Raw genomic sequence first — 13,899 nt, 5'->3', positions numbered from 1 at the left:
TTCAGCCAGAATGCCCACCTGGTGATACACCAGAGGATTCACACAGGAGAGAAACCCTTTGAATGTCCTGATTGTGGGAAAAGTTTCAGCCAGAATGCCCGCCTTGTGATACACCATAGGACTCACACAGGAGAGCAACCTTTTGAATGTCCTGATTGTGGGAAAAGTTTCAGTACTAATGCGCACTTGGTGATACACCAGAGGATTCACACAGGAGAGAAACCCTTTGAATGTCCTGATTGTGGGAAAAGATTCAGCCAGACTTCCACCCTCGTGACACACCAGTGGACTCACACAGGAGAGAAACCTTTTAAATGTCCTGATTGTGGGAAATGTTTCAGTAACAATTTCAACCTGGTAACACACCAGAGGACTCACACAGGAGAAAAACCCTTTGAATGTCCTTATTGTGGGAAAAGTTTCAGTCGTATTTCCAGCCTGGTGACACACCAAAGGACTCACACAGGAGAGAAACCTTTTGAATGTCCTGATTGTGGGAAAAGTTTCAGTAACAATTCCAGCCTGGTAACACACCAGAGGACTCACACAGGAGAGAAACCCTTTGAATGTCATGATTGTGGTAAATGTTTCAGTCAGAATTCCAACCTGGTGACACACCATAGGACTCACACAGGAGAGAAACCCTTTGAATGTCCTGATTGTGAAAAAAGTTTCAGCCAGAATTCCACCCTGGTGACACACCAGAGGACTCACACAGGAGAGAAAACCTTTGAATGTCCTGATTGTGGGAAACGTTTCAGCCAGAATGCCCGCCTTGTGATACACCAGAGGACTCACACAGGAGAGAAACCCTTTAAATGTCATGATTGTGGTAAAGCTTTCAGTCAGAATTCCACCCTGGTAACACACCAGAGGACTCACACAGGAGAGATACCCTTTGAATGTCCTGATTGTGGTAAAGGTTTCAATTACAATTCCAGCCTGCTGCAACACCAGAGGACTCACACAGGAGAGAAACCCTTTGAATGTCCTGATTGTGTGAAAAGTTTCAGCCAGAATGCCCACCTTGTGATACACCAGAGGACTCACACAGGAGAGAAACCCTTTAAATGTCATGATTGTGGTAAAGGTTTCAGTCAGAATTCCACCCTGGTAACACACCAGAGGACTCACACAGGAGAGAAACCCTTTGAATGTCCTGATTGCGGTAAAGGTTTCAGTTACAATTCCAGCCTAGTGCAACACAAGAGGACTCATACAGGAGATGAATCCTTTGAATGTCCTGACTGTGGTAAAGGTTTCAGTAACAGTTCCACCCTGTTAACACAGCAGAGGACAGGAAAGAATCCTTTTTAATGTCCTGATTGTAGTAAAGGTTTCAGTCAGAATTCCAACCTAGTAGTACAACAGAGGATTCATATGAGGGAGAAACCTTTCAAATGTCCCTTTGAATGTGCAGATTGTGGAAAAAGGTTCATTAGAAAGTCCCATCCCATTAGAAACCAGAGGATTCACACAGGGGAGAAACCTTTCAAATATCCAGTCTGTGTATGTAATTTCACTCATATATCATCCCTTATTGCTCACAAAGAAATCTGTATGAGGCAAAAGTAGAAGAGTTTTAGAGATGGCTTGAGTTTCATTTTGATGTCCCATTGAAAGTGTAGGTGAGAAATTGAAATATTTCTCAGGATTGTAGGTGGAGAGGAAAGGAAAATGATTAATTACCTCTCTGATTATCAGTGGAACGTTCTGGATATTTCCTTTTGCAGAAGTACTGGAATTCATGAAATAGGCTTTTGCGTGGTGTTTTTGAATATTGATTATGTAATTGCAACATCTGAAATTTCAATCTTCTGTCTTGTTTTCCTCCAGATTTTGAGCCCCAGAATTCCTTAGCCACCATACAAGAGGTCCTCAAGATACAAACGTCATGGCCTTGCAATTACATTTGCACGTTGCAGCGGATGTCAAGTGGTACTGCTTTCCGTAACTCCCCGCATTCTGCTGCTCTCCCTTGAGGCAGCCATTAATTGAATGTGTGAGTCGCTAAGCGGAACACTGGCTACCTCAGGTTTAGGGAAAACTCTTGGCCTAGCACAGGGCTTGCCTGCTGTAGATATCTCTAGGCCTCCCCCACAGTAGATAATGTTTCATTTTTAAAAATGTGTTATGTTAAAATTGTCAGTAGCTTTTGACAAGGGAGAAAAATGGGTATTTTCAATGTTGCCATGAAAATTACGGCAAGGCAAGTCGCTCAAAGTTGTCTCAAACGGCGTGATGAGCAGCTATTATAGTTTAATAAATAAATGAATTTAATAATAAAAAGTAATGTAAAGCTCATTTCCCAATTCTTGTTCAGTGATGAGGACTCCACACATAACAGTGGGTTTCTAACACAGTACAATTGTTAACTTGTAATCTATCTCTTGTGCATTCTACCTCTCTATGACCAATCTATTTTCCTGCTTTCCTTCCCTCTTCATTATAAATTTAAAATTACAGTTTCAGTCATACATCAGTCCAGACTCTCTGTGCCTCTGATGATGTGAGCTGAAATTAGGCTTAATTTATTTGTTGTGTTTCTATCTGCCCGAGTCTTAAGTTCGATGGAAGTATGACATTTTATTAGGCTTGCGGACTACTGCACACCCACGGCTATTTTTCATCCTTCCTGAGGACCCTAGTGGGTCCAAGCTGCCCCGGAGAGAGGGCAAAGAAAAGGATGCCTTGGTGACTCTGGAATGAGGGTGGGCGGTCATCTTGGGGAAAACCTAACCCAACAGGAGAAAGGCTGTATTTCACCTATCGGCCCAAGCTACTCGCAACTGAAGTCCAAAAGAACTAACCAGCACAACAGTAAACAGCATGCTTGAAATTGGGTAAGGAATCTGATTTTCCCTTTTCCATTCCACACTTAATTTCCTGGAAAAGATCCCCAAGAAGGAAAATACCGGTATCTCCAAAAGTGAAGGAGGGGGACTTCTGCCCCACCTTTATACTAACGGAAGCAGCTAATTAAAATTTCCATGGAGGATGAAAATATATGATAGTGAAATAAATGTATAAACTTGAAAGCCAAAATTTAATTTTGGACAAGTTTAAAATTGTTGAGTGGTTAAGACTCATTTTAAAAACCATTGTTCATATTGAAAACTAAACAGATGCTGACACCTCGTGGTGGTTGAAGATTATGACAGTTATGATCTCCATAGAGAACTTGCCAAAACCTGGCAAAAGCTAATCTGTGTTTGTGATCTTCGAAGCTTTAATAACAAAGAACAGCTGTGACAAAAAAAATCTGGGCTGCAGACAAAGAGAATTATAAACTTTAGGAAAAAAATTTTTTTGAACTCTTTGGATTACAAATATCTGTTTAACTGGGACTCTAAAGCTATTTGCAGATAAGAAGAAAAAAAGAAAGTGTCAGCATTTCTATAAACATGGGAGACATTTTCTGTTCTTTCTCTTCTCTCCTAGGGCTCCTTAATTATTTTCAAAAATTTATTGTTCAAATAAAGAGAGGGACATTATTTGAAGCAGTGAAATGACATTTTAGCTATGCAGACAGATTATTCTTATTGTACTGGGATTGGAAGATACCAAAAATTCCACGATTGTTTATTTCACCAACACAATTCGAAAAGACAGTTTAGAATTTTTTTTTTAGTAGATCACATGCAATGTGAAGGACACTCTGTGACCAGGAGCATATAATACTATGAATGTGACAAAAACCTTGGTCAGAATAGCTCCCTTGAGATTCATAGAAAGACCTACACAGGACAGATGCCCTATAAGTGTTCCCAATGTGGTAAATGTTTTAGCAAACATGGCAACGTGGTGATACATCAGAGAACTCGCACCAGGGAGAAACCATATGAGTGTCCAGTTTGTGGGGAAAGTTTCATTGCAAATTCCCACCTGGTGATACACCAGAGGACTCATACAGGAGAAAAGCCTTTTGAATGTTCTGATTGTGGAAATAGTTTCAGTTGGAATTATGACCTGGTGACACAAAGAGGACTCACAGGACAGGAGAAAAACCTTTTGAATATCCTGATTGTGGGGAAAATTTCAGTTGGAATTATGACCTGGTGACACACCAGAGGACTCACAGAAGAGAGAATCTATAAGTGTCCAGAGTCTAGAACAAGTTTCATTTAATTTGCAGTCTGGTGAGATACCAGGGCATACATACAGGGCAAGTGTCCATATTGTAGGTAAAATTTTAGTGCTCTTCTGTCCTTGTGAAACACCGGAGGACATATACAGGAGAGAAACCGTACGAAAGGATTGTGGGAAAGATTTCAGTACTAGGTCTAGTCTTTTTAAGTCATTTAGGTTTACGCAGGGAGAAACCTTTCTGATGTCCGGTCTGTAGACAGTATTTCAGGCATAAATCATCCCTTATTGCACATAAGGAAATCCACGAGGCAAAAATCAGATGAGTTTAGAAAAACGTTGAATTTCATTTCTGATCCCCCATTTCTGATCTCCCAATGAGAAATTGACTGTTTGAAATTTGGTCTGATTGTTTCTAGTGAAAGATGTCACTGGGTTAGACTTGTACGTGGAGAGAGAAAAATGGAAAATTTATTTATTGATTGATAAAGGCTAGCTACCTGTTTTTGATTATTAGCAGTAGTTACTGGATATTTCCCCTTCATGGATTACTGCCTTGTCGTGGCGAAGGGGCTTGCGTAATTCAATGAAGCTATGAGCTATGCCGTGCAGGGCCACCCAAGACGGAAAGGTCATAGCAGAGAGTTCTGACAAAACGTGATCCACTGGAGAAGGAAATGGCAAACCACTCCAGTATCTTTGCCATGAAAACCCTATGGACAGTACCAAAAGGCAAAACGATATGACGCTGGAAGATGAGCCCCTCAGGTCGGAAGGCATCCAATATGCTACTGGGGAAGAGCAGAGGGCTAGTACTAGTAGCGCCAGAAAGAATGAAGCGACTGGGCCAAAGCCGAAAGGACGCTCAGCTGTGGATATGTCTGGTGGTGAAAGGAAAGTCCAATGCTGTAAAGATTTTTTCTCCATAGGAACCTGGAATGTAAGATCCATGAATCAAGGAAAGCTGGACGTGGTCAAACAAGAGATGACAAGACTAAACATTGACATCTTAGGTATCAGCGAACTAAAATGGACAGGAATGGGTGAATTTAATTCAGATGACCATCAGGTATACTACTGCGGGCAAGAATCCCTCAGAAGAAATGGAGTAGCCTTCATAGTCAATAAAAAAATAGGAAAAGCAATACTGGGATACAATCCTCAAAATGACAGAATGATCTCAGTTCGAATCCAAGGCAAACCATTCAATATCACAGTAGTCCAAGTCTATGCCCCAACCACCGGTGCTGAAGAGGATGAAATTGACCGGTTCTATGAAGCCCTACAGCACCTTATAGAACTAACACCCAAAAATGATGTCCTTATCATCATGGGGGATTGGAATGCTAAAGTAGGAAGCCAAAAGATTACTGAAATAACAGGCAAGTTTGGCCTTGGAGTACAAAATGAAGCAGGGCACAGGCTGATAGAATTTTGTCAAGAGAATACGATGGTCATAGCAAACACTCTTTTCCAACAACCCAAGAGACGGCTTTACACATGGACATCACCAGACGGTCAACACAGAAATCAGATTGACTATATGCTCTGCAGCCAAAGATGGAGAAGCTCTATACAGTCAGTAAAAACAAGACCAGGAGCTGACTGTGGCTCAGACCATGAGCTTCTCCTTGCAAAGTTTAGGCTTAAACTGAAGAAAGTAGGGAAAAGCACTAGGCCACTCAGGTATGAATTAAATCATATCCCTGTTGAATATACAGTAGAGGTGACAAATAGATTTAAGGAATTAGATCTGATAGACAGAGTGCCTGAAGAACTATGGACAGAGGTTCGTGACATTGTACAACAGGTAGCAACCAAAACCATCCCAAAGAAAAAGAAATGCAAGAAAGCAAAATGGCTGTCTGAGGAAGCTTTGCAAATAGCTGAGGAAAGGAGGGAAGCGAAAGGCAAGGGAGAAAAACATAGATATGCCCAATTGAATGCAGAATTCCAGAGAATAGCTAGAAGAGATAAGAATGCCTTCTTAAATGAACAGTGCAAAGAAATAGAAGAAAACAATAGAATAGGGAGGACCAGAGATCTTTTCAAGAAAATTGGAGAGATGAAAGGAACGTTTCATGCAAAAATGGGCATGATAAAGGACCAAAATGGCAGGGACCTAACAGAAGCAGAAGAGATTAAGAAGAGGTGGCAAAATTACACAGAAGAACTATACAAGAATGAGCTTAACGTCCCTGATAATCACAATGAGGTGGTCACTGACCTCGAGCCAGACATCCTAGAATGTGAAGTGAAGTGGGCCTTAGAAAAGCTGAGCAACAACAAAGGTAGTGGAGGTGACAGTATTCCAGCTGAGCTATTCAAAATCTTAAAAGACGATGCAGTAAAAGTGCTACACTCAATTTGCCAGCAAATTTGGAAAACTCAACAGTGGCCACAGGATTGGAAAAGATCAGTTTACATTCCAATTCCAAAGAAAGGCAGTGCCAAAGAATGTTCAAACTATCGCACCATTGCTCTCATTTCTCATGCTAGTAAAGTTATGCTTAAAATTCTACAAGCTAGACTCCAGCAGTATGTGGATCGAGAACTACCAGAAGTACAGGCAGGATTTCGAAGAGGCAGAGGAACTAGAGATCAAATTGCTAACATACGCTGGATCATGGAGAAAGCTAGAGAGTTCCAGAAAAACATCTACTTCTGCTTCATTGACTATGCTAAAGCCTTTGATTGTGTGGATCATAACAAACTCTGGCAAGTCCTTAAAGAGATGGGCATACCAGACCATCTTATTTGTCTCTTGAGAAATCTATATGCGGGCCAAGAAGCAACAGTGAGAACTGGACACGGAACCACTGATTGGTTCAAAATTGGAAAAGGAGTCCGGCAAGGCTGTATACTGTCACCCTGCCTATTTAACTTATATGCAGAGCACATCATGAGAAAGGCAGGTCTAGATGAATCAAAAGTTGGAATTAAGATTGCCGGAAGAAACATCAACAACCTAAGGTATGCAAATGATACCACTCTAATGGCAGAAAGTGAAGAAGAACTAAAGAGCCTCTTGTTGCGGGTGAAGAAGGAGAGTGCAAAAGTTGGGTTGAAACTAAACATTAAGAAAACCAAGATCATGGCATCCGGCCCTCTCAGTTCCTGGCAAATAGATGGGGAAGAAATGGAGGTAGTGACAGATTTTATTTTCCTGGGCTCCAAGATCACTGCAGATGGGGACTGCAGCCAAGAAATTAAAAGACGCTTGCTCCTAGGGAGGAAAGCCATGGCAAATCTAGACAGCACACTAAAAAGCAGAGACATCACCCTGTCAACAAAAGTGCGTATAGTCAAGGCTATGGTCTTCCCAGTTGCAATGTATGGCAGTGAAAGCTGGACCATAAGAAAGGCTGAGCGCCAAAGAATTGAAGCCTTTGAACTATGGTGCTGGAGAAGACTCCTGCGAGTCCCTTGGACTGCAAGGCGATCAAACCGGTCAGTCCTAGAGGAGATCAACCCTGACTGCTCTTTAGAAGGCCAGATCCTGAAGCTAAAACTCAAATACTTTGGCCACCTAATGAGAAGGAAGGACTCACTGGAGAAGAGCCTAATGCTGGGAAAGATTGAGGGCAAGAGAAGAAGGGGACGACAGAGAATGAGGTGGCTGGATGGAGTCACTGAAGCAGTAGGCGTGGGCCTAGATGGACTCCAGAAGATGGTAGAGGACAGGAAGGCCTGGAGGAACATTGTCCATAGGGTCGCGATGGGTCGGACACGACTTCACAACTAACAACAGCACTGGATATTTCCTTCTGTAGAAGCTGTGGAGTTTCGCAAAAAGACATTTTTGTGGTGTTTTTTGTACATTGATTGTGGAAATCCAACATCTGGAGTTTCAGATTTCTACCTTGGTGTCCTCTAGATTTTGAGCGCAAAATTCCTGAGCCAACGTACAAGTAGTCCTTGAGATATAACTGCAAGGAGGCCTGGCAACTACAGCTGCATATTGCAACAATTGTTAAGCAAGTCTACCCCGACTCCCTACTCTCCGTTAAGCAATTAAAAGAAATGTGTGAGCTGGTAAGCAGAACCCTGGTTACTTCAGGGTTGAGGGCATAGCCCAGGCCTAGGCTTGCCTTTCGAAGGCCTCCCCTATCCCAACCTTTTCCAACAGGGACCTCTCAGGCTTTTCTCCACTCCCACTAGATCCCTGCAGTCCTTAGGCCTGAATTCCACCCCATCAGGCCTCACAGCCTCCTCCGCCTTACCTTTTGAAATTTCTGAAGCTCATGTTGGAGAAGGAGGGCAGGACATGCATCCCTGGGCCGCATGACTGGGTCCTGGAAGCAGTGTTTATTTTCATTGTGCCCAGGATTCATCCCAGGGCCATGTGGTGGACTTGTGGAAGCGGCTGCCATTTTGCCACACCTGCCTCATGGCCAAAATGGTGGCTGCTTCTTGATCACTCGTGTGAGAATAGAGAATTAGAATTAGAATTAGAATTAGAATTAGAATAGAATAGAATAGAATAGAATAGAATAGAATAGAATAGAATAGAATAGAATAGAATAGAATAGAATAGAATAGAATAGAATAGAATAGAATAGAATAGAATAGAGCTGGAAGGGACCTTGGAGGTCTTCTAGTCCAGCCCCTTGCTCAAGTAGGAGGACCTATATCATCTCAGACAAGTGACTGTCTCTAGCCTCTTCTTAAAAATCTCCAGTGATGGAGTGCCCATGATTTCTGAAGGCAAAGCTGTTCCACTGGTTAATTGTCCTCACTGTCAGGAGGTTTCTCCTTAAATTCCAGGTGGTTTCTCTCTTTGATCAGTTTCCAACCATTGTTTCCTGTCCTACCCTCTGGTGCTTTGGTGAATAACATGACCGCCTCTTCTCGGTGGCAGCCCCTCAAATACTGGAATACTACTATCATGTCTCCCCTATTTCTTCTTTTCTTTAGACTAGCCAAACCCAAGTCCTGCAGCCGTTCTTTATATGTTTTAGTCTCCAGGCTTTTAATCATCTTAGTTGCTCTTCTCTGATTTTTTTCCAAACTCTCAACATCTTTTTTCTGATATGGTGAACAAAATTGGCTGTCCAGGTGTGGTCTTACTAGGGTTTTATAAAGCGGTACTAATACCTCGCGTGATCTTGTATTAGCTTTATTCGCTGCTGCTGCCATTACGGAAACGTTGGGATGAAACCCACAAATGGAACACACAGCTAGAGGGATTTAAATTATTTAAAAGAAACAGACCAAATAAAAGAGGAGGGTGGAGTTGCTCTCTAAATAAGAAATAACTACATCTCTACAGAAATAGAGCGCAACAATGATGAAAACTGTCTTGAATGTATTTGGGTCAACATAAAAGGGGGACAAAATGACATTGGCATAGGTCCGTGGAGGTGAACCTATGGCATGCGTGCCACAGGTGGTACGCAAAGCCCTCTGGAGGCATGTGTGCCATCGCCCCAGTCCTAGGCCTTCAGCTGGGTTTTATAAAACCTTTTCGCTTTAGGCCTCCGCTGCCGTGTGCAAAAAAAAGGTTCAATCAATTTCAACTTCTTACGGGGAAAAAAGATCTCGCAAAGTTGGAATTGATTGAACTTTTTAGTCCTACCCAGTCTGCCATTACCACCGCAACCACGCCCACCCAGTGGGCCATGCCCACACGGCACCCAACGATACATAAGTGGGTTTTGGGTTGCAGTTTGGGCACCTAAAAGGTTTGTCATCACTGCCATAGGTGTATACTATAGGCCATCCAACCAACCAGAGGAAATAGATGAACTTTTTACTAGTCAGCTAACTAAGGTATATTGTTGTGATTCAGGGTCAGCCTGTGGGTTCGGCAGTTGGGTCGGACGATTCAGAGGAGGAGGAGGGGGGTGTTAGAGAGCTTGCTGTGGATAGCCTTGAGGCTCCGCAGAGCCCTCAGCCTGGCCCCTCCCATCTGGTTACGACGCAGACCCAGCTGTGTGAGCCTGACAGCGTGGATGAAGATGACCCACAGCTGGCCTTGTTCAAGGACGCCCGACGCAGGAGGTAGTCAATCAGGAGTAAACAGAGGAAGGCAATGGGGCACCTCGGAAGGAGGCAGAGAGAAGCCACGTCTTGAACTATTTAAAAGGGGAATGTGTGGGAGGGCTGGTTTGCTTAAGGCAACCTTTGAATAGCTCCTGTTTCATGGTTTGTGTTTTGTTTTGCTCTGTTTTCTGTCCATAAATTTGGCAGGCTTAGTTCCAGCCTCTTGCCTTCTTGTAAAGGGGTTGTCCCTGCCTTTTCTGCAGGGCCGGTAGTAGGCTGGTACAGAACATATATAGGAAGCACATCATAATTGTAATGGGGGACTTTAATTACCCTGATATCAGCTGGGAGACAAACTGCACCAAGTGGAAGATCAAATAAATTCCTGACAAACCTAGCAGACAACTTTGGCTCCCAAAAAGTAGAGAAGGGAACTAGGGGATTAGCCATATTGGATCTAATCCTCACTAACAGAGATGAAATGATAGAAGGTGTTGAAGCCACAGGAACCTTGAAGGGAAGTGATCATGCAATATTGGAATTCAACATTATGGAAGCGCAAGCAATAGAACACAGTTAAACCAGAGTCTTGGACTTTAAAAGAGATAATTTCAATAAATTTGGGGGACTTGAGAAGGATACTATGGATGGGAATCCTCAAGAGGAAAACAACTCAATTTAGTCACTTTATCAAGGAATGAAATAAGATTGGTTTGGCAGGATCTGTTTTGCTACCTTAAGCCTGTGCAGACCATATTAAGGTGTGTGGGGAGAAGGCCCAAGCTCAGTGAAAAAAGCGGGGTAAAATTTCACATGTAAAGGCTGTTCTGCCTTGCAGATGAAGCTGATGGAGAAGAGCTGTAGGAATATTAATTTGAGGAGAAAAGGGATTGTGGCTTTGATCACAGGATCTCCAGGTTTGTTAGCAATTCGTTTTGTGATCTTGTTTTCTTAGAGCTGCTTGCTTGTTTCCCTTTGATGGTTGCTCCGTGATAGCAGCACTAAGATGCTAACGTATTCGTTGCATCCTCCTTGGTATTGGCCATGTGAGAAAAAATGCACATCTTGCAACTGCTTTAGGTAGAGACGGAGCAACGTGATTTTCACCTTCACGACACTAGATGGCGGACTATAGATAAGCTCCAGGCAACTCGTCACTGCAAGTAGAGCATTGGCAATTGAGGTGAAAGGAAACATTCGAATATTAGATTGCTAGAGAGGATTTGGAGGAGAGGAGGTCAACAGTCCCTTTGGCTGGCCATTCCAGGTCGGAAGTCCAATGAAGAAGCAAAGTTAGCAAAGTGGCTGCCTTGTTCGGGTTGACTTTCCCCATCAGGGGACCCATGTTGCACTCCCGGACTGTGTCCGTCTATGACCACTGATATTCTTGGATTCTCAAGGACATCAAAAGGGACTCGAGTCAATCTAACTCTCGTGAACTCATGAGTTCTGGTCTACCCAGCCCGGCGGGCAAACTGGTGGTCTGGGAGTTGCTTGGATCCCCCAGGTGGTCTGCAAGATTGCGCAGACCGCCACCATATTTGCAAGAGTTTATTCTCAATAATAATGTGTGTACATTCTAGGGGGGAGGGGTGTAATGTATTGGGATTTTACTTGAACTGCTTTCACATGTCTTTTGAATGCTGCTTAAGGTTGCTCAATTGCGGTGTCTGTATAACGGTCACTGACTAGCCGGTCATGCAGTCTCCAAGATTATCATTGGATGATTTGGGGTGAGAATGAGTTCCTTTAAACCTATTGGCCACCGCCTAGTAGCCAACCATATAATTAACTGCGCAGAAGCCTCTGTTCTAGTTCTGTTCCTGTTTGCCTCCATAAAGCAACGTTCCTGTTTGCAACCTCTGGTCTCAAATCCTGCCTCCAAAGAACTCACTGCACAACAATTATGTTATTCAGCATATAGTTGATCACAAGCTGAGTCACATCGCATTTTATTATTGCGCTTGGCTCAGTTGCAAAGGTCGGTTGCTTAAAGCCGAAGACTCCTTGATAGCATGTAATCAGTGAAAACATCTTGCAAACGCCTTCGGTGGAGATGAGACAAGCTTGGTTTTTTTCTGCTCCCTAGCGGGAGAAGGCGGTCAATAGGTTTTCTCAAAATAGGTTTTTAAGAAGAGACTGGACAACCACCTATCTGAAAAGCTATAGGGCATCCTGCTTGAGCAGGGAGTTGGACTAGAGGACCTCCAAGGTCCCTTCAGCTCTATCCTGATCGAATAGGGAAAATCTGTGTCTAGAAAGCAGACCCTGTAATTCAGCAGGCAGCCTCTGGTTTATTTTAAAGGAGTTAAGACCATAGAGTACTGCATTTCTAGAAAGGATGAGAAGAGAAGGGCAAAGGAACTTCCTTTTCCGGATCACTGACGGGAGGAAGGTGGTGTGCAGAGCGGCTTTTGTGCTCTTCCAAGGATGGAAGCAGCAGCTGGGAGGTGAGTGGAGGGCAGGTCGGAGGAGAAGCCGGGAGCAAGAGGGGCTGTTTGGCTTCCTCCACTGCGTGGAAGCGGAGAAGCAACTCGGCTGAAGCATGTCAGCTGTTACTGCAAATCCTTTCCCTCCCCAACTTTTAAATCTACTGGTGCTGCACGCTGTTAAACTGGTGGCTGCAATTTTCTGCCCGTGGGAAGATTTTAAAAAGTCTCTTTCAAGGGAAGGTTGATTCTTTGGGAATGGCTTCCCTGCAGAGGGTGGGGGTACTCCGTCACTCGAGGCTTGTAACAGAGTTGGAAGGAACCTTACAGGTCTTCTGTTCCGACCCCCTGCTCAAGCAGGAGATCCTATACCATTTCAGACACATGGCTGTCCCGTCTCTTTAAAAGCCACCACTGATCGAGCAACCACAACTTCGGAAAGCAAACCGGTCCACTTGCTAATTCTTCTCAGGGTCAGGGAATTTTCCCTTAGTTGTAGGTTACTTCTTGATTAGTTTCCATCTACTGCTTGTTTTTCCTTCTGGTGCTTTGGAAAATGAGTTGACCCCCCTCTTCCTGCCCCCTCAAGTATTGGAACATGTCACCCCTAGTCCTTCCTTTCACTAACTAGACATACCCAACTCCTGCAGCCATTCTTTATGTTTTATCCTCCAGCCCCCTAATCATCCTTGCTGCTTTCTCTTTGCTCTTTATAGAATCTCAACACTTTTTTTTTATATTGTGGTGACCAAAACTGGATGCAGTATTCCCAGTATGGTCTTACCATAGCATTATAAATTGGTGCTAACACTTCATGTGATTTTTTTTTTATTGAAAAGTTTTACAGTACATTTTATCTTTAACAATCCCCCCTCCCCCCACCCCTACCTAACCCTCCCTATCCCTCCCCCCATTCCCCCCCCTCCCCCCCGACTTCTCAGAGCTAAGTACAAGGTATAAAAACAAAGAACAATCATAAACATCCATATGCTAAAAACAATAAACTATTAATTCTATCGCCCTCTAGCTCATATAAAATGACTACAAGCAATACTAATGTTACATATAAAAAGAAAAAAAAGAAAAAAGAAAAGGAAACTTATTCAAATGCTAAATGAAACTTTTTAGTCCCATATTTGTTCTGAATATAATCAATCCACTTTTTCCACTCCATAATATAACGTTCTTGCGAAATCTTTGCCATTTCCGCCAGGTCAGAAACCTTTAGAGTCCATTCTTCTATAGTCGGCAGTTCCTCCTTTTTCCAATATTGACCTATTAAGAGTCTTGCTGCTGTAATTAAATTCAGCATCAACTTAATGTCCACAACAGTAGCATCTGTAATTATGCCCAGCAAAAACAATTGCGGACAAAACTTTATCCTTTGCTTAAAGATCTT

This window comes from Vipera berus (genome assembly GCF_964194415.1).
Source record: "Vipera berus genome assembly, chromosome: 2".
Classification (NCBI taxonomy): Eukaryota; Metazoa; Chordata; class Lepidosauria; order Squamata; family Viperidae; genus Vipera; species Vipera berus.
The sequence above is the reverse complement of the archived record's forward strand: the minus strand, read 5'-3'. Positions refer to the sequence as shown.